Source organism: Mustela nivalis, assembly GCF_964662115.1.
Source record: "Mustela nivalis genome assembly, chromosome: 5".
Lineage (NCBI taxonomy): Eukaryota > Metazoa > Chordata > Mammalia > Carnivora > Mustelidae > Mustela > Mustela nivalis.
In genome coordinates this window covers 155895310-155913073 of record NC_139024.1, presented here as the reverse complement: position 1 = coordinate 155913073, position 17764 = coordinate 155895310, and the positions used below count along the sequence as shown (strand labels likewise).

The 17764-nt window shown below is 46.2% G+C and overlaps 1 long non-coding RNA gene across 2 annotated transcripts; it reads left to right on the top strand.

The window, feature by feature from the left end:
• The first annotated feature begins 6843 nt into the window (after positions 1–6843).
• LOC309864698 lies at positions 6844–15450 on the top strand. 2 transcript variants are annotated; one of them, XR_014311695.1, is made up of 3 exons: positions 6844–7075; positions 7819–8032; positions 11205–13882. It is a non-coding gene; the product is annotated as an uncharacterized lncRNA (long non-coding RNA). The 2 variants fall into 2 exon arrangements; XR_014311694.1 differs by lacking the exon at positions 6844–7075 and adding an exon at positions 7082–7722 and having other exon boundaries at positions 11205–15450.
• The last annotated feature ends 2314 nt before the right edge of the window (positions 15451–17764 follow it).

Below are 17764 nucleotides of genomic sequence, written 5' to 3'. Positions count from 1 at the left end.
CCTAATCCCCACCCAGATGGTGGTGTCTGGAGGGAGGCCACTTTGGAGGAGGGGTGTTTGGGAGGTGATTAGGCCATGAGTGGGGAGCCTCCAAGAATGGGAGAAGGTGCTCATCAAGGAGACTGTGGAGAGTTCTTTGACTTATTCCTGAACGTGAAGACCCGGGGGGAAGTCTGTCCTCAGAAGCCAAGAGGCCAGGAAGCAGACTTTCACCAGACTCTGAATCTGCACCTGCTTGAGCTTGGACTTCCCACCTCCCAGAACAAGGAGAGGTAAGGTGCTTGTCATTTCAGCTGCCTGGTCCAGGCAGCCCGAGTGGACCTCGACTGGAATGGAGGTGATAAGACTGAGCCGTTCTGGAAAAGCAGGTCTATTCCCCTTGTGAACAGTTTGCATAATGTACATCTGCCCAAAATGTCCAAATGTGAGACAACGATCAGTCTGCAAATTTAGAGCATGGCAACATGGTAAGGGGCTCTGTGATTCATTTATGACATGGGACCGGAGCGCTGATCTCCCGTGAGGGTGGGTCGGTAAGGGGGACGGCTGGCTCAGCCAGATGAAAGCCCCCTGCTGCTGATGGGTTTTCTGGTTCAGTATAGAGAAAACAGCACGCACCACATTGGTGGCTGTGTACTGGGCGTCAGTGCACCTGTTAATTTTTCCTACTAATGACACGGTCCCTGAAGAGCAGATACAATGGGAATAAATCCTTGATAAATAAATAAACTTGCAGGTGCTCACTGTCGTTCTCCGTAGCGCACTTGACTTCTCCAGCTGAGTAAGCGAGCTGAGTGGAGATATGGCAGCAATCTCCGCCCTTGTCTCTTTCCAGTCCCTGATGTTGTCACTACTCTGCAACCCCGCCAGTGTGGCTTTTGGCTTACTATTGCCACAGTTAGAGGAATTTCTAGTGGCTTCCGCTTGACCTTTTTTTGTGGTACTAGCATTCCCTCCATCAGTCATAGAAACAATATTAGGGGTACCTGCAAGGTTCAGCTGGCCAAGTGTCCGACTCTTGATTTCGGCTGAGGTCATGATATCAGGGTCGTGGGATCCAGCCCCACCTCTGGCTGTATATTCAGGGAGGAGTCTGCTTGGGATTCTCTCTTCCCCTCTGCCCCTCCCCCTATGCTTTCTCTCTCAAAATAAATAAAAGAAACAATGTTAAAGATACTGTCTGGAGTTAGGGAAATAATCTCCAGGTAGGTTTAGGGACCCACTGTGCCCACAGTGAAATGGACCAGAAGCAGACTTCATGGAGTCTTGCCTGGTGGACAGCAGTATTGCTTTGTACCTCTAGGAATTAATGCCAGCTCTGAGTCATTTCCTAGTAATGCCAGAAAATTCTATTTCCTTTTCCCTAATGCACACATTGGTAAAAGGACACAGGTCCTTTTAGGAAAGGCTAGGAAGACCCAGGTCCTGTTAGGAAGGCCAGGAAGAAGAACGGTATCAATTTTTGGCAAGATGTCAATGGGCTTTCTCAAGGGAAACTGGACATCTCTATCTTCAAAGCTGGCTCCAGGGTGGGAGCTCATGCAAATCAAGCCCAAGATCAAGGTTTCTGATGAGACCGCTCTCTGGCTTGTAGATGGTTGTTTTCTCACTGTGTCCTCACACAGTCTTTCCTCTGGGCAAACTCGGGGAACAATTTCCGGTATGTCTTTGTCTTCATATAAGGACACCAGCCCAGTTGGATGAAGGCTCTACCATTATGACCTCATTTTACCTTACTTACCTCCCAAAAGTTCCTATCTCCAAATACAGTCACATTAGGGGTTTGGGCTTAAACATGTGGATTTCGAGTCCGTAACAACGCCCAGCTAGTCTTTGGGAATTCATTGCCAACATTTGGCTCCTTTCATCCCAGGATCCCATCACGTCCATTATGTTCAGTGGTCCCAGTCTTGTGGCAGCAGGTCCCCCTGTAACTTCTGGCCTTGGGGAAAACAACAAGTTGGCAGAACAACTTGGGGGATGCTGAGGCTCTCCTTGTGAATTTCTTTCTCACAACCTTGGTGAACGTTCCTCTGGAGAAGCCCATGATAAATTCATCCTAGAATTTCAATCTCCTTACACCCCTAGTTTGTTCTGCAGACACTAAGGAAAAACTGATGTTTCAATTTTATTGTGTTGTTTATTGTATATATTAATCATTTATTAATTATGCTTTTTTAATGAATGAAAATGTAGAGCTGTTCCCAGGCCCGTGAGTTAAAACATTGACTTGGGGCCCTCGGCCAAGTGAGACTGTCAGTGAGCTTGGTCTGATGCAACTTTGTGTGCTGCCACCTTAATCCTATCCACTTAAGATCCATTCCCATTCACAGTGGCCAGGTATCTGTTGATATAAATTGGGGGAAATCATGCAATTATTTTGATGTGGACCACAACTCCTCATGGGTCACACTTTGTACTTGACCCACCGGAGTCTCAAAAAAGGAGACAGGTGGTAGTGATAGGGCCTGGAGAGAATCAGCTGAGCTTAGCGAGACAAGTACCAACGAGGCCATTACAAACATCTCAGACAAGAGGACACTAACCTCTTCAGGCTGTCAAAGGTCTGCTTCTACCAGTTAGCACTAGGGGCTTGTAATCTGGACGTGTAGAATAATTTCCCTAAATATGGTTTAGCCAGGTGATAGTTCCCCTCTTCTAAGCTTATCTCATCCAGAAAATAAAGTTTGCAATATTTCTAATTTTTAGCAAAATCTCTGACTAAAAAAAATATAGACCCACCTATTATTAAATTAGTATGCAATTTCCTCCTTTCATGTTTCACTACCCTAGCCTTACCCATTCCCCAAGATTAGAATTTATCTTTTACCTAAAATCAGTTCATTTGTTTTGGAGTCAGCTTACTTTTTAACAATAAATTTAGAAAGACTGTTTCTCAGTCTGAGTCTCATCAAGAGTAATGGCATTACATTTTGTTGCCAAATATTGCCAATTTGGTTGTCATAATACCTTATATTAATTTTTTTTTGCTTTAATATCATGTGTCCTATTCAGTTATGATGGAGAGAGCATGAGATTTGAGTGTGAAGTGACAATCTTGTCTTGATTCTTGTTTGTACCAGCTCTAAATTCCGGCAAATTAAACAGTAGAATGAAGAAACCATGCTTCTGTAGGGAAGACTAGTTCCAGACTCTGAGTTCCAGCATCTGCATTCTGTGCCAGCGAATGGTGTTCTCGAAACACTCCACTTGCTCCTGTATGGGTCTCCGGAGCCTGGTGGTGAGATGAAGCCCCACGACTGTGTCTAGTCAATTATCTCCAAAGGAAGAGGCTGTGGCTTCTGACCATCTCCTGAGCTCAAGCCGCTCAATTCCGGTTCCAAAGAGTCATTTTCTGTCACCAAGAGATGAGTATCAGGCCCCATTGCAGAGGCCGAGACACCCCGTAGACAGCATGGGGAGGTCTTGAGCTCAAAGTCTCCAGTTGGGTCGTCATTTGACGGTCTGTGTATGAGTCCAGTCATTACGCTGCCTCCTTAAACTTATACAGCGCTCTCCGTCAAGTTTTACTTAAAAACAAAACAAAACAAAAACAAACAAACAAAAAGCACCTTATCTTGCAGGTCATTACAGGTCTGACCCCACCCCCACCCCCCAGTACTCCAGGATGCTGCATGGCTGAAGCTGGTGCAAGAACTGGGGCCCTGGGTGAGCCTGCGCTCGGTTATGAGGGTTTTCTTTCGGTGTGAGTAGAAAGGACGGGGAGAAGCGCAGCGCGACGACCAGCTCCGGAGCCGGCCTGGAGTCAGTGCGCCCGGGCCCTGTGGACGCAAACCGCCTTAGTGACGCGCGCGGGGTCAGAGGTAGCGAAGCGACCGCCGCGGCCCAGCGTTTCCGTAGTGTAGTGGTTATCACGTTCGCCTCACACGCGAAAGGTCCCCGGTTCGAAACCGGGCGGAAACAGCCGCCGGTTTATTTGTTTTTCCTGAAATGCACTTAACTTGGTTTCAGAGATTCTAGAGATTGGAACTTCTCTCCGCAAACCACGGGAAATGTCAAGAAACGAGTTTTCCTGAGAGCCCTGCGCTGCGGGTCCCGGGCCCTTGGGCGGCGGGGGAGGAGCGGGGACAAGGAGAGGGAAGCGGGACGCAGGGAGGGTCACTGTCTTGGGGTCGGGTCTCCACGGAAGGCGCCTGCCCGCCCCCAAGCCGAGTGGCAGGGACCCCAGCCACCAGCCCCTGTTTCTTGGCAGGCACAGATGTTCACCCCCGATGCGCTGACCCCGGCGCAGGGGAGCAGGTGCTGCGGGGGCGCCGAGGGGGCGCGCGCTTCTCGGGGGCTCGGAGCGCGGCCCGGGGCGCGGGCCGCTCCGCTCTCCGCGCGCAGCGGCTTCTGCCCGGGCTTCTTTCCCCGCTGCCCCGGGCTCTGGCGCCCCCTCGCGGTGGGAAGGGCGCCCTGCAGCTCTCCGCGCGCTTCTCCCGGGCCGTTCCCAGCACCCGCGAGCCGAGGGGGCTCGTGTCGCCCAGTCTTTAGAGGGCCAACCTAGGACACAGCCGTACCAGGTCAGAACAATCACGAAATGCAAAAAGAATGATTATACACATATGTATGGAAAACAGATGTTTACTTGAAATTGTATTATTCTATTTGCTGCTCTGTTGCTGAATACTGTTATTTAATAGAAACAATACGACCAGGTTAAAGTAGCCTTGAGTAACTAACAGCAGGACTAATTGAACAAATGATATATGTGAGGAAATATAACACTATTTTTATGTTTCTGTCCTCTGACACAGAAACTTAAACTTCTTATTGTATATTTCGGTTTTGTAGACTATGTTATTGTGTCTGCATAAAGTACATACATGTAATATTTTTTCAAAACGAAAACAAATACAATAGGACAAATTAAACATATTACCTATATTTAATGACATGGGCTTTTTCTTCCTGTCCCATGATACTGTAGGATATTTTTACTTTGTGTTTCCATTTCCAGTAACATTTCAGTGAACTGCCTGCAGCCCTCAGGACATTCTTCTTTTCTTTGATGCAGTGCTGAAGCCAAGACCAGTTATAGGTAAAATTCGCGTTGATATGCAGATCTGTTCAGTTCAAGCCCACATTACACTGTTCCTTGTGTCATTTCTGTGTGGTGATATCCGACATGCAGATCACCTGGCAGAGTTCTTTACGGAGAGCAGCTAGGCTGTTACCATATATATTTTAAGGGAACTAGCTTCAGTAGCAATTTTGGCCTGGAAATCTGGAAACTGCTTGGTTCAGTTATGCGAAGTTGAAACAGTGTGTCCCTCTCAACCTACTGATTAAAGCAAGCCCATAGGCTTCAGAATATCAGGTTTCTGAACCCAGACTAAAGAATCAAAGGAAACTAAATTCCACAAGGAGGCCTTCATAGGATAAAAGAGGCCTCTGGTTGCCCTTATCCCTAGCAGAGGAGCAGAGGGGCAAAGAAAGACAAACCTATGAAGACCCCATTAGAGTCTTCAACTGGAAGAAACTGGAAGAAACTCCAAGAGATTTTTAAGGTTTGTTGGTGGGCCTGCTTGACCCAAGCAGAGAATTCCATGCAGCCCAAACCACTGCTGATTGTCTCTGTGGAGGAGACTAAGTCAAAAGGGGCCTGAGGGAAAAGGCCACAAAGTGGAGAGAAATATTCATTGAGGCACCCGCAGGGGTAAGGCCGGTCCAAGGCATTTTGTATTCAACAGCCAAGAGCCAGCACTGAGAGCTGAGAGCAATCTCTCCAAGGCTCTCTGGAAGGAGAGGGATCTCCTGGCCGAAAAAAAATAGCCAAGCAAAGACTGGAGAGCAAAGAGGTTGCCCAGCAGCCCAAAGAGCCCGGCCCTTCAGCAGGAAAGCTCTCCCAGGGTTTGGAAAGCAAGGGAGCTGCAGTAAAGTGCAAAGAGAAAAGGGACCGGAGAACAGAAAATCTGATTTTTCGGTTCACCTTCTACTGAATTTTTACTAGAGGACAAAGCAAGTGCCGACAGCTGTGAGTTCACACGCAGGGTGGCGACGCCAAGAAACGCACTAAATACAAGGAGCATGATCTCACAGCTTTTATTTTCACATTAAAAACCAAATTTATAGTGGCATAATGGAAAATAAGCAAATGAGTAGTTGATCTGCCTTGTCGAAAGACAAGAGCTCTCCTTTCTGCAAAAGAAAAAAAGGAACGAAAAAGTGTCTTTCGAGTCTTGCTCAGATACACGTTTGTACAAAACCGGTCAGCGAACTTCAGAAGCCGCAAAGGGCACAGGGACGAGACATAGGAGGGTTGCAGCGTCCAGCAGAGAAAAGATAAAGGCCCCAACTCCAAACTCGCCTTGGTCTCGGCTTCTTTTGTCTCGGATTTAGGGCGTCTTAGTACATTTGGGACGGAGAGGGGTCAGACGCTCTGGAGCCGGCAGACCCCCCAGTCCTCGAGCCCCGCCGAAGCCAGCCCTGTCCTCGAGCGCCACCACGCGTCCACAAGCCGCACTGCCACTCCAGATTCCCGGCGCCGCTCGCGATTCCGCCCGGGGCGAGCGCGGACCCGCGGAGGCCGGGCGGCGGGGGCTGCAGGGTCCGGGTCCCCAGGGTCCCGGCGAAGCTGACCTGCCCTGAACGGGCCCCAGGAGCGTGGAGCCAGCGCGGCGGCGGCCCCGCCCGGGTTGGGGTGGCTCCCAGTGCAGGAGAGGGAGCCCCGCAAGGGATTTCTAGCGCCGCTGCCGTCAGTTTGGGGTCTGTTTTCCCGGGAGGAAGCCCATCCCGCTCTGTCGGCGACGGGAAGCCTCTTTTCTCTTTCTTTGTAGAAAAAAGGGCATTTATCTTAACCTCTTAGCGGGGGAAGGGGGGAAGGGAGGGAGGGGCGGGCAATGTGGGCCGGGCTGGGCGGGCATGACTTTAACAAGTGTAAGTAGAGGACCCGCCCCAAGGCGGCCGGTTAGCTCAGTTGGTTAGAGCGTGGTGCTAATAACGCCAAGGTCGCGGGTTCGATCCCCGTACGGGCCATGTGCGCACTCTTTTCCCTTTTCTGTCCGCCACGCCCGCGTGGACTCTGCGGCCTCCCTCCCAGCGACAGACAGCCCAGAGTCGCCGCTGCTGAGCGGTGAGTTCGGAAATTTCACTTTTTTGAAAAAAGAAATCGCGTCCGGGGGGCCAGAGAGGCGCTGCCTTTCGGGACGCGTCAGGGGGGTTACAGAATGCTCGCAGCTGCTGCGACCCCGCGCAGGCTTCCGGAGGAGCCGGCGGCGCTGGGGCCGCGTTGCCGTTCCCGGGGTGGCGGGGCGCTTGCCGCCGCAGCCCCTTCTCTCCTCGCGTCGGGGCACTGTACCCGCTCGCCGCCTGGTTCCGCGCCGCGCACGGCGCCTTAGAACATTTTAGAACTCCGGTCCCAACCCCGCGGTTCGGCGTCTCTGTCTACGCGGGGCGGACGCGGTGGGGGCGGGGAGCCTCGGGCCGCCCCGGGTCCTAGCGCCCGCCGCGTTCTGCCCCCGGCATCTTCCGGGGCCTCTGCCACCCGCTGCTCCTTGGCCCGCGCACGACCTCGCAGGCTGCCAGCGCGCTCTGCTCTTCCTCCTGTTTCAGAGTCTGGGGTACCACCAAAGTGGCATTAGCCGCACTGATTACGTAATAACGTGAGCAATGTCTCAAGCGCGGTGCCGGCGATGTGGGAGATGCTCAGTGCATCCGAGAAAGCGGGGGCTTCGCCGGTGTGCTCAGTGCTGCGCCCTTCACGTCGAGGGCAGTGCCGAGGTCAGAGTGAAAGGCTGAGAAACCTATTTTAAGAAGTAATAAAGGATACCTACTTCTCCATGGTATATTAACTCCTATACTCCGATTTTGTGCAAGGACTCGACAGGCCTTTGCTGACCTCGAGGATGAAGGGCAGCTCCGCCACGGGTTGCGGCAACGCGCTGGAACCCGAGCGTGACGGCTCGCTGACAGCCTGCCAGGACGTCTCAGCCGCACACCTGCCGCGAGGAACCGGGCCTGCCACCCCTTCCTGCCGGCCGGATGAGCCCCTGGGCTTTGTTTTTCTTGGATGAGGTCACAGCTTCACGTGGTAGGTAACTAAATGGGTGTGTCCCCAGCCTGAACCTTTTTCACCCGGCACTGCTCACCACTGTCTCCCAGATGTAACTCCTATTCTGAGTTTCACGCGTATGCTCCCTGATGTCCTTATGCGTGGAGATGAAAATATGAATATAAATGTTCCCTTTCTAGTTACACAAAATGTCACATTGTACACGCTATTTTGCATCGTGCTCTTTTCACTTGAGGTATCTTGGAAGTATGGGTTGATCAGCATATATCGAGTTCTCAAACAGCATACTTATATAGTATATATATAGAAACAGAGCCCATTTTCAGTTGAACTGGTCCAGCTAGCCAGAAGTTGAAGCTGAACTTTTGAATCCATTTTACCCCTGACTCATGAAGTATACAAGTAGGGCTGGCGAGAGGGCAGGAACAGGGCGCCTTTAATTTTCTGTTATAATGTGAATAAAACACTTTCTCTGAATTTCCAATAGTACTAAAGTAGCAGCGCCAAAACACACTGTTGATCAAAGGAAATTATGTATAGATTTATTCAAAGGCAATTTTCAAAAAAAGGTAAAACTAGGACTCACAGAGAACAAAAATGAGCCTGTTGTTAGACAATAAGATATTTTCAATTGTTTTAGCTCACAAAAGCGAAGTCTATCAAATTGTTACAAGTCACAGCATAGACTGAGGAAAGAGAAAGAGCTTCTTTGTAGATCTAGAAGATAGAACTCTGTAACAGCATCAACAATATTCCAGACAAACAGACAATATCCCAGTCACCTCTCAGTCAGTCCTCTGTTATTCTTGCTCCCCCAGATCTTGAGTTAACAATTATAAGGGTAAATGGAAATTATTTTCTCTGATTATATAGCGAAAGTGCCCTTCTTCTACCCCCCCCCCCACCTCCTTCCTTGCAGTGTTTCTTGGATATGTAGTGAATCTGAGTCCTGACTCCAGGCTTCGGAATAGAGATCAATGTCTCTATGGATGAAGTCCGGTCTTCAATTTTTACCATGCAGAGTATCTCTAAGGTTGTGAGCCAAATAACCTCTAGGTATATAAGAATGTACCTCCAGAATTAGGTCAGGACGCTCTCAGGAGATTGACGGGAGACTCACAAGGTGCAGCCCTTTGCTTCTCAAGGAGATAAAGAGAAGTCAATATTCTTTCTTCAGCTTTGCTGTAAACAATGAGTCAGTGTTTATACTTTTGTCATCACTTTGGTGATACCCTAAATACATGTAAATACGGTAAATACTTCATTACCTGTCTTCTCTTTCTTCTATTGATAAGGAAGCATCTTTCTGCTGGTGGGGTCATTTTCTTTCCCCACCACAGTTTCATGAACTCACGTGCTTCTTGAGCAGAATTCTGGAAATCCAGACTCAGTAGGATGGTTATGGTCTTAAAGCTGTTGAAGCCACACCATCAGGAGTGTGTAAGCAAGCGAATCTGGCATAGTCATCTTTTCCTAAGAAGCTTTGAGATGGTTTCTTTGTTGGAGATGAAGCTGATCGCAAGTCCTTTCCCAACAAAATAACTGTCTAGGGCAATGACAAAAGATTTTAAATGTTGTGATTGATTTATTACTTATGATTTTCCAAGGCGAAAGGGCTGATGAGAATTCATAACAACCATAATGCCACTAACAAGGAATTCTGGTTGTTTCTGTGACATGCAAAACAACATAACAAAGCCAATCCAAAAGAAGTTCTAGATAAAATAGTTGTAGACATAATGACCTATCATATTTTCAAAGAAGATAGAAAACACTGCATTTAATTTATAGAAATGGATAAACATAATTTCCACAGAGAAAAAGTCTTGAAACAGACATATGCTAATCCTGAGACATCCTATGCCACAGACGTACAAGTCACATAGTAGGAATATAAAAGGATGATGTCAACAGTATGAAGCAAAGAGGCTTGGTAAGTCGGGAGTAGGTTCTACATATTTATACATTAAAGACGTATTAATAATAAGTGATGTAAGTCCCCAATTAAAACTCAGTAGCCCAGAAGATGCTAGATTCAAATTAAAGAAGTGAAGTTGCGACTGAGTTTACATAAAAGAAATTGCTGGGATTATGACTGATTACACTCTACCCCTGTTGTCTATTATCAACCAAACAACACCAGGAATTTATATGTTGATCAAAACATCTCATGGACAGTAAGAGCAATGATGAATCTCCGGGAATTTCCCATTTAATGTAAAGCTTCTGCAATATTTATATTAACATTTTATCCATGCAAATTTGACTTAGGGAAGACTAAGCCTTTCTCCTTCTCTTCTCTTCCCTCCTTCTTCTTCTTCTGATTTTCAAGTCTTCTTGTGCAACTTAGCTGTAGTGACACATCAGATAGCCGTGGTTCTTTCCAGCATCTCTCTTTTTGCAGGATTTTCTAGGTACCTCCCAGGAAGTCTCAAAGACAGTGGTAGGTGGAAAAGATATCTTGAAAGTTTTATTGTACATTTAGGATTTCATTTGGAGAGGACAAAAATTAAAAGTTGTCAGGCCATTTGAACACTCAGGAGAAGAATCAGATCATGGTTACTGGAGAAAACACTTGGCTACTTGTTTCAAAGTTACAGTAAAACATTTTAAAATAAGCATGGAAGGTAACATGATTGTCAAGAACTGTAGCTCATTCCTATATGAGGGAACTTTGTTGTCTCAAATGATTAAAGACAGCACAGTCAGCATAAACTAAAAAAGGTTATCTCTAAAATACAGAATATTTGCTCTCCAAGAAGGGAAGACCAAAAAGGACCCTGTCATATTATGGGGAAGGCAAGAAGCAGTAAACCAAAGAAACATCAAGACACATCACAAAACGAAGCAAACTTTCCTAGATTTTAATACAGTTCATGGCTTTTAAAACTCAGGTATTATAAATGAGGATAAATAAATAAGGTTTTCAAATTCTGTCCTTTGTTATGCTCTTCCCCATCCTGGAACACTTTGGCACTGGACTTCAGGACTGGCTTCAGGAATCTACAGGTTGGAACTAATTCCATCCTATTACCAAGCTGTCCCCAACATGGGTTGTGTTCCCCTTTGTCATTGTCAAATGAGTTCATCAGTAGCGACTGTAAACACTTGTGTTGCAATTGTTTGTAACAGAATAAGCATTCCAAGTTTGTAATTTAGGTACTTAAATCTCTGATTTAAGTTTATTCAGTTGTTTACAGGGCTTTTCAACAGCAGCTTTCCAGTATAAAGGATCCTTGGAATACCAAAATTCTGACTATTGCCCCAGATGAGTGGACTGGCCCATCGAAGCATAAAAGAAAGGAACAGGAGACTCTTGAGATGTAAGAGAAATAATCTGTCTGTTCCAGCATGTACAGAAATAGATAAACCAACCATTAACAACCATATTTCACGATTTGATTTATAAATCTGTTTAAAACCCAAGGCAACTGCTTATAAACTGCCAAACAGACTTATTTTCATATATTTTTCCTGTTGTGTGCAGCGTTTTTATTTGTTTATTTTGATCTGCCGGTCTTGTTTTCTTAAATTTGTTTTAGTCATTATCTTTCTAGGAATATTTCATGTCAGCCCACTATAGAAAAAAAATCTTTACTGAATCCATTATCTTGCAAAACTTATATGTTCTGTCATTTCTCCTAACTTCCTTCCTCCTCTTCCTAAGTTTGGCCAAAGACATAGGAGAGAGGACTCAGCTTTTTTATCCATCACGCAGGCTGCGGGGGCCAGGGTGGTGGTCTGGGGATATATTAATAATGGTATTAATTATGGAGGAGCCTCCCTTTCATCTGTTGCGAGTTTGGGGCAACCAGCAGTGTTATGGAGGCAAATTTGGTTCTTGGTTGTTCGCTTCATGATTTAGACAAGGATTGACAGGTACTGATAGCATATGTGTTCCTCCCTGATGGAGCTTTTTGTAGGTAGAGGGCAGGAATAACACTTTAATATATGATCTATAGGTCTAATGGTATTTTCAACCTTCCCTGGATTTAGTTTCTGCTGAGAGAGAATACTGCAGTATTAAAGTTACATGCGGCCTGTAACTGATAGGGGAAGAAAGATGATCTGCCTGCCTTCTGCCTTTCTGAGATCTTAGCTGAAACCCCTGTAAGGAAAGATGAAGAAGAGGAAAACAAACTGAATTTGTTAACACATTTACCAGGTAAAGGTGGGAGACACCCCAGGAAAGACAGGTAACTGTCCACGTGGCTCGGAAGTCCAGGTCGTGTAGCACCTTTAACAACGGACTATAAATTGGTGGTGAAATGATGGAACAAAGAAAGGCAGAATCAGGCCAAGGGCAAAGATAAAAGTTAGTAAAGTTCCGTGATTTCATTTCCAGGAAGACAGGCTCTGAAGTTGTCTCTGGGGATTAACCTTTGTCTTTTCAGGTAGACAGGGAAGGCGGGACCTCTGTGTAAACCCCTGTCCTGCTTCTAGGCAGGTAGGGGGTGGGGCAGAGAACTTTTTGGGAATCTGGTTCTTCTCACTTGCTTTCAGCTCACAATACATCCGTATACCAAAGTGGCAGATTTGGATGGTATTGTCTGACGCCCTTCATCACCATCTTTCTGTTCACATCCCTTTGGAAGTTGGAAGGGGCAGAACTAGGAATAAAAGGAAGACGAAACCAAGTTTACTCTGGAGTGTAGGTGGGATTTCAGGCATGGGGCAGGACCATGCTATAGTCAGTGATTCTCAAGGAACTCCACTCATAACCTTTGAAATCTCTTTACATAAGATGGAAGAGCCCAGTGCGTGGGGTAGTGATACACATATGTTTTAGCTTATGAACTAAGATATCACCGAAGATTCTACAGTCCATTTGTGATTTATTTCTTCAAAATGTCATTGAGCCCCAGTCTTGTCCTTCAAACTCAGTGGCTTGTCTGATGCACAAGGATGACAGCTCTTAGGGTTGCCCAAAACCAGAACGGCGAGAGTGTAAGTGTCCCACGCGCTCCCTTACTTGTCCTCATAAACCATGAGTCTGACTCAAACCGGACTCCATAGCTTATTACTTCTTGGTCTGACCCTGACAACCAGACTCCGTCATCGAGCTGAAAATGTTGGCCATCACAGAATCAGAGACTGGAGACTGAACTTCCAAGACAGAGTGTGAGACATTGCTTTCTATCACCTAACGGCAAGAGAACTGGTGCTCGGGGCCTAACCTGGACTTCCCTATCATCAGCAAAGCCATTGCTTTGACCACCTACAGAAATGTGACTCATTTTCCCTTCATCCCAACCCTCATGATGGGATGCAATTGCCTCGCAAGAGACTCTCCCCCGTTGGTATAACAATTGAACATAGGCTTTACCTACCATATAAATTCTTCAAGGCCTCTCCAACATATTCCAGGGCAAGGACACCGTTGAAAATAGAAAACGAAACAAAGAAGGCCCCGCTGGGATTCGAACCCAGGATCTCCTGTTTACTAGACAGGCGCTTTGACCAGCTAAGCCACAGAGCCCCTTTTTGCATTTATGTTCAGTTATATCATATTTATACCATCTTCTGTGAAATGTAGCAGTTTTTCAGAAATTTACTTGATTTTGTGGCAAAGGGAAGATAGCTGTGTTTCTGAGATTTTACTAAAACAGAAACTTCAACATTTAAGAAATGCATTCTTCAATGCAAGGTTTTAAAAATTCCAAATTAAAAAAAAAAAAAAAGGGTTAAATTCCCATTTCATGGTGACTATTGCCATCTAGAGGAAATATTGGATATTGCAGCACCTTTTAATTTGGTTTCTGCTTTAATTCACTCATTTTGTCCACAAATGTGTGCTTTCCTTATACAATTTGTAATCTAGACGGAGGTAAAGAAAGCAAGTGTAAATAATCCACCCTAACCCCCCCCCCAACAAAACAATGACGTAACCACTACCGCCAGGTTACACACCAACAGTGCTACCTTCTGAGCTAGTTTATTGTATTTGAACAAGACTATCATGCTTCCTTCCATTTTATCTAATTTGGCTCAAGAAAGCGAGCAGAGATGGGGACACGTGGACGCAGAGATTTTCAGCCACCCTGCTTCCAACTTGCCCAAACCAGACAATGTCATGCCCCTTCTCTCAAGGACGGCTTAGAGCTCCACAGATGTGTGGCTCAGCATGGAGTTCCACGGGAGGAAACTTCAGGCACAGTCTAGTTCTGTTTGTGGACCTGCTGGGTTAAAACGGTCTTGATGTCTGTCTTCATCAAGACAGAAAAACTGAGTGGAGGATATAGAGAAGCCAGGAGAAAACTGGGGTGAGAAATCACATGGGAGATTACCCTGGGATCCTCCGTAAACCTGCCTTCCTCTGGAACATCTCTGGCTTTTCCAGTCTACCCTGTATCTGACCTAGTTGCCCTTTCTTAACACCTTAACACCTCAAGATTGATGCGTTCCCTTTGTTCCCACGTCCTGCTGCCATACTTCTCTTTATATAAGCTAATCTGTTTATTGTACATCGTTTCAATATGTATGTTTTGTAAAATTGACGTTGCATGAACATATATTATAAATTTATATAAATGGTATATATTTTTATGTCTTTTAAAATTATGACTTCAAGAGCCATCAAAATTATCCCATGTCTACCTAAGTCATGGCTCCTAACTGCTATATAAAATCCCATGGTGGGTACTCACGATGTGTTTTCTCTCTTCTGTCCCAATGGTGCACTCACAGGTTGCCTCCACTGTCCCCAATTCCAAATAACACCACCTTTTCACCCACCCCCTTTATGTCTGTGTTTGCAAATTTCACTGGGATGTAGGAGTGGAATGGCTAATTAATCCCAGTCTCCAGGCCACACTCCCCCTGTCCACACAGCCTTGTCACAGCTTGACCCTATTCAGCTTTCTACTTTGTAATCTAACATGTGTAATGAGTCTCATCACTGTTTTTTTTTTTAATTCACATTTATGGTTTCTAAAGACTCTGAGCATCTGTTTATGTGTCTGTTCGCTACTGGCACTCCATCTTAATGACATTGACTCTTTTCTTATAATGAGCCCATGTTCTTATTGAGGTTGGTTTGTCTTTCACATTGATGCACAGGGGATATATTGTGTACCGTGGTCATTGGGCTACTGTGAATTTTAGGTCTTGCAATATTATCTCCCAATGTGTTACCTGTCTGTTGACTTGTCAGTGGAGGAACTTAATGACAGATCCTTGATTTTGTTAAGGACTCCTCTCTTCCACCCCAGGGTTTGTACTTTTATAGTTATGCTTAAAGGGTCTTTCTCTGTTATTAAGTTAAAAAATGTTCTCTCTAAAAAACAAAAGCTGTGTACATTTTCTTTTTCACATTTGAGATGTTGATCGATCTAGTATTGTGTATCCATCTAGATAATATCTAGATTATCCATCTAGATAAGTGTGTTTGTTTTTTATATGACAATCTATTAAAACTGTATCTTCTGGTTCTCAAAGCTTTGGTTTGGTAAGGGTCTTCAAGATGTGTGGTTGCTTGTGTGGTGGCCTTTTCACATTTTCATGCAATTACATATTTAATAAAATCATACATTTTTCCTATCATAATATCTATCTGCAAGGTCAGGGAGAATCCAGTTCTTTCCTAATACCCCATACAAATCATCAAATGTAAAGAATATATTTTAATAAAACAATTGCCCAAATTATATTCTACAAATTTCCCATCAGATAACCTTCCCTAGATTGGTTTTTTGTTTATATTCTTGTAAGCCTGGGCCTATGTTTCATGGTCCTATAAAGTCAATTCTAGGTTCCCCAAACTATAAACAAATATTTCGTTTCTTCCAAGAAAGATATGAGAAGACAGATTCTAAGTTGCTGTGATGGATGAATGGGCAAGGTGCTGAACTTCAAGTTTGCAGGAGTCCAATCCTTGCTTGTGGCAAATAATCTATCTGTTAATTTGTCGTCTTCAATATGAACTGCAAACCCCTCTTGGTTCCAGAAAACCTATGAATTTCTGTTTTGCACTGAGACAATTTGATTATTTTTCTCTCTCCTATAATCCTGCACCTTACCACCAGAGCTTGGGAACCAAATCCTACAAGGCCATGTTTAATAGGTGCACTATTGGCTCTACCATGGTCTTAGCCCACCATGGATTTGGCATAACTGCCCAAGTCCATCCATTTCTAAGTCTACTGGAATTTTATCCTAAGCTAAAATGTAAAGTGAGAAGACCTTGGGTGACACAAAAGGGTTATGTGGCCCATGACCTCCTGGGCCTAGTGGTACTCACCAGTGACTTGACTTTCCAAAGGCTCCTCACTCTTCACTAAGGCTCCGGAGAACAGGGCCCAGAGTTTGAAGGAGACGGTCAGACCCATACGGTGTCCGAGGAAAGAGGAGAGAGAGAGAGATTGTGTAAAGGAGGTAAAATTTCTCTTCTACGCTTTTAGCATTTCTGGCTGGGCCTAAAAATTAAACGGACATCAAGCAGATTAATAGGAGAAACACACAGACATTTCATTAAGTAATTTTTACATAGATGGGCGGCCCTCACAGGATAAACAAAGGCTCAAAGAAGCAGTTAGAGCTCCCTGCCTACTCAGTAGGTCGAACCAATGGGGTGAAACCGGACAAGACAAAGCGGGGGTTGGGGGTTGGGGGGGCATTTAACTGTGGACAAGTGACTAGAAAGATAAGGGTTAGTTTTCTGTGGGCCCGGAGGCAGGGCTCTGGCGATAAGAAGCCTTCCTTCCTCCCGGGACAGGGAGGGGCTCCTGCCACGGGGTACTCACTCTACCCGCCGCTTTCAGGAAGAAAAAGGAAGGTCCAGAGTGCTCTTTCTTCCACCTGCTGGTTTTTGAGTGCCTTTAACTCAAAATTATCAATATGCCAGACACGCATATTTTGGGGGTGGCAGGCTCTGAACCCCAAGAGTTGAAAACACGTATTTGTGTCCCATCCTGATGCATATATATAATGAGCTCTGACCCAGTGGCAAATCAAGGGAGCCCGGGACAGTGCTGCGCTCTCGGCGGGTGCTGTCCGGGACCTAAAGATGCGTCCGCCCCGCGGCTTTGCCGGGACTTCCGGGGTAAAGTGCGCACCCGCGGGGTTTCAACCCGCAGCACCTCCTCGGGGCGTGGCAGCCGGTAGGCGTGGGCGGCCTGGGAAAGAAGAGGGGAGTATGGGGCAGTCGGCGAGGGCTCGAAGGGGGCACGCATCGAGAACGCGGTTTTGCCGAGGTTTTTCTCGCGCGCTCACAGATGGCTTTACTGGCTATTTCCAGCCGCTGCGCCAGGGAGACGCTCCCGGGACGCAGTTGAAGATTCCCCGTGTTTAAATAGAGTCACCTGTCCCTCGACTGGGTAATTAGGGATTTTTTTCGACGTGGTTGTCCAGAAGCTTTTGTATATGGGGCCAAGCAGGCGCTCGTCAGCTTGCGGTTCCATAGTGTAGTGGTTATCACGTCTGCTTTACACGCAGAAGGTCCTGGGTTCGATCCCCAGTGGAACCAGTAACGGCAGCTCTTCCTTTTCTGCCCCGGCTCGAAGGCACAGCAGGTTTGTTTTAGGTTTTATTTTCAGTGCGTTTTCTTTTCTTTTTCTTCTCTCTCTCTCTCTTTTTTTTCCCCCCAAGTAAAGGCTTTCTGGGAGTGCTGACAGAAACACAGACTTACGGATCGTTCCGGAGACGCACCTTCCTGCGCCGCTCAGCGGCAGGAGCGGAGCATCAGGTCGTCGCAGAAAAATTGTCTTGCTCCTGTCACGTCCAGCCGCCCCGAAGGTCACAGGGAAGCCTGCG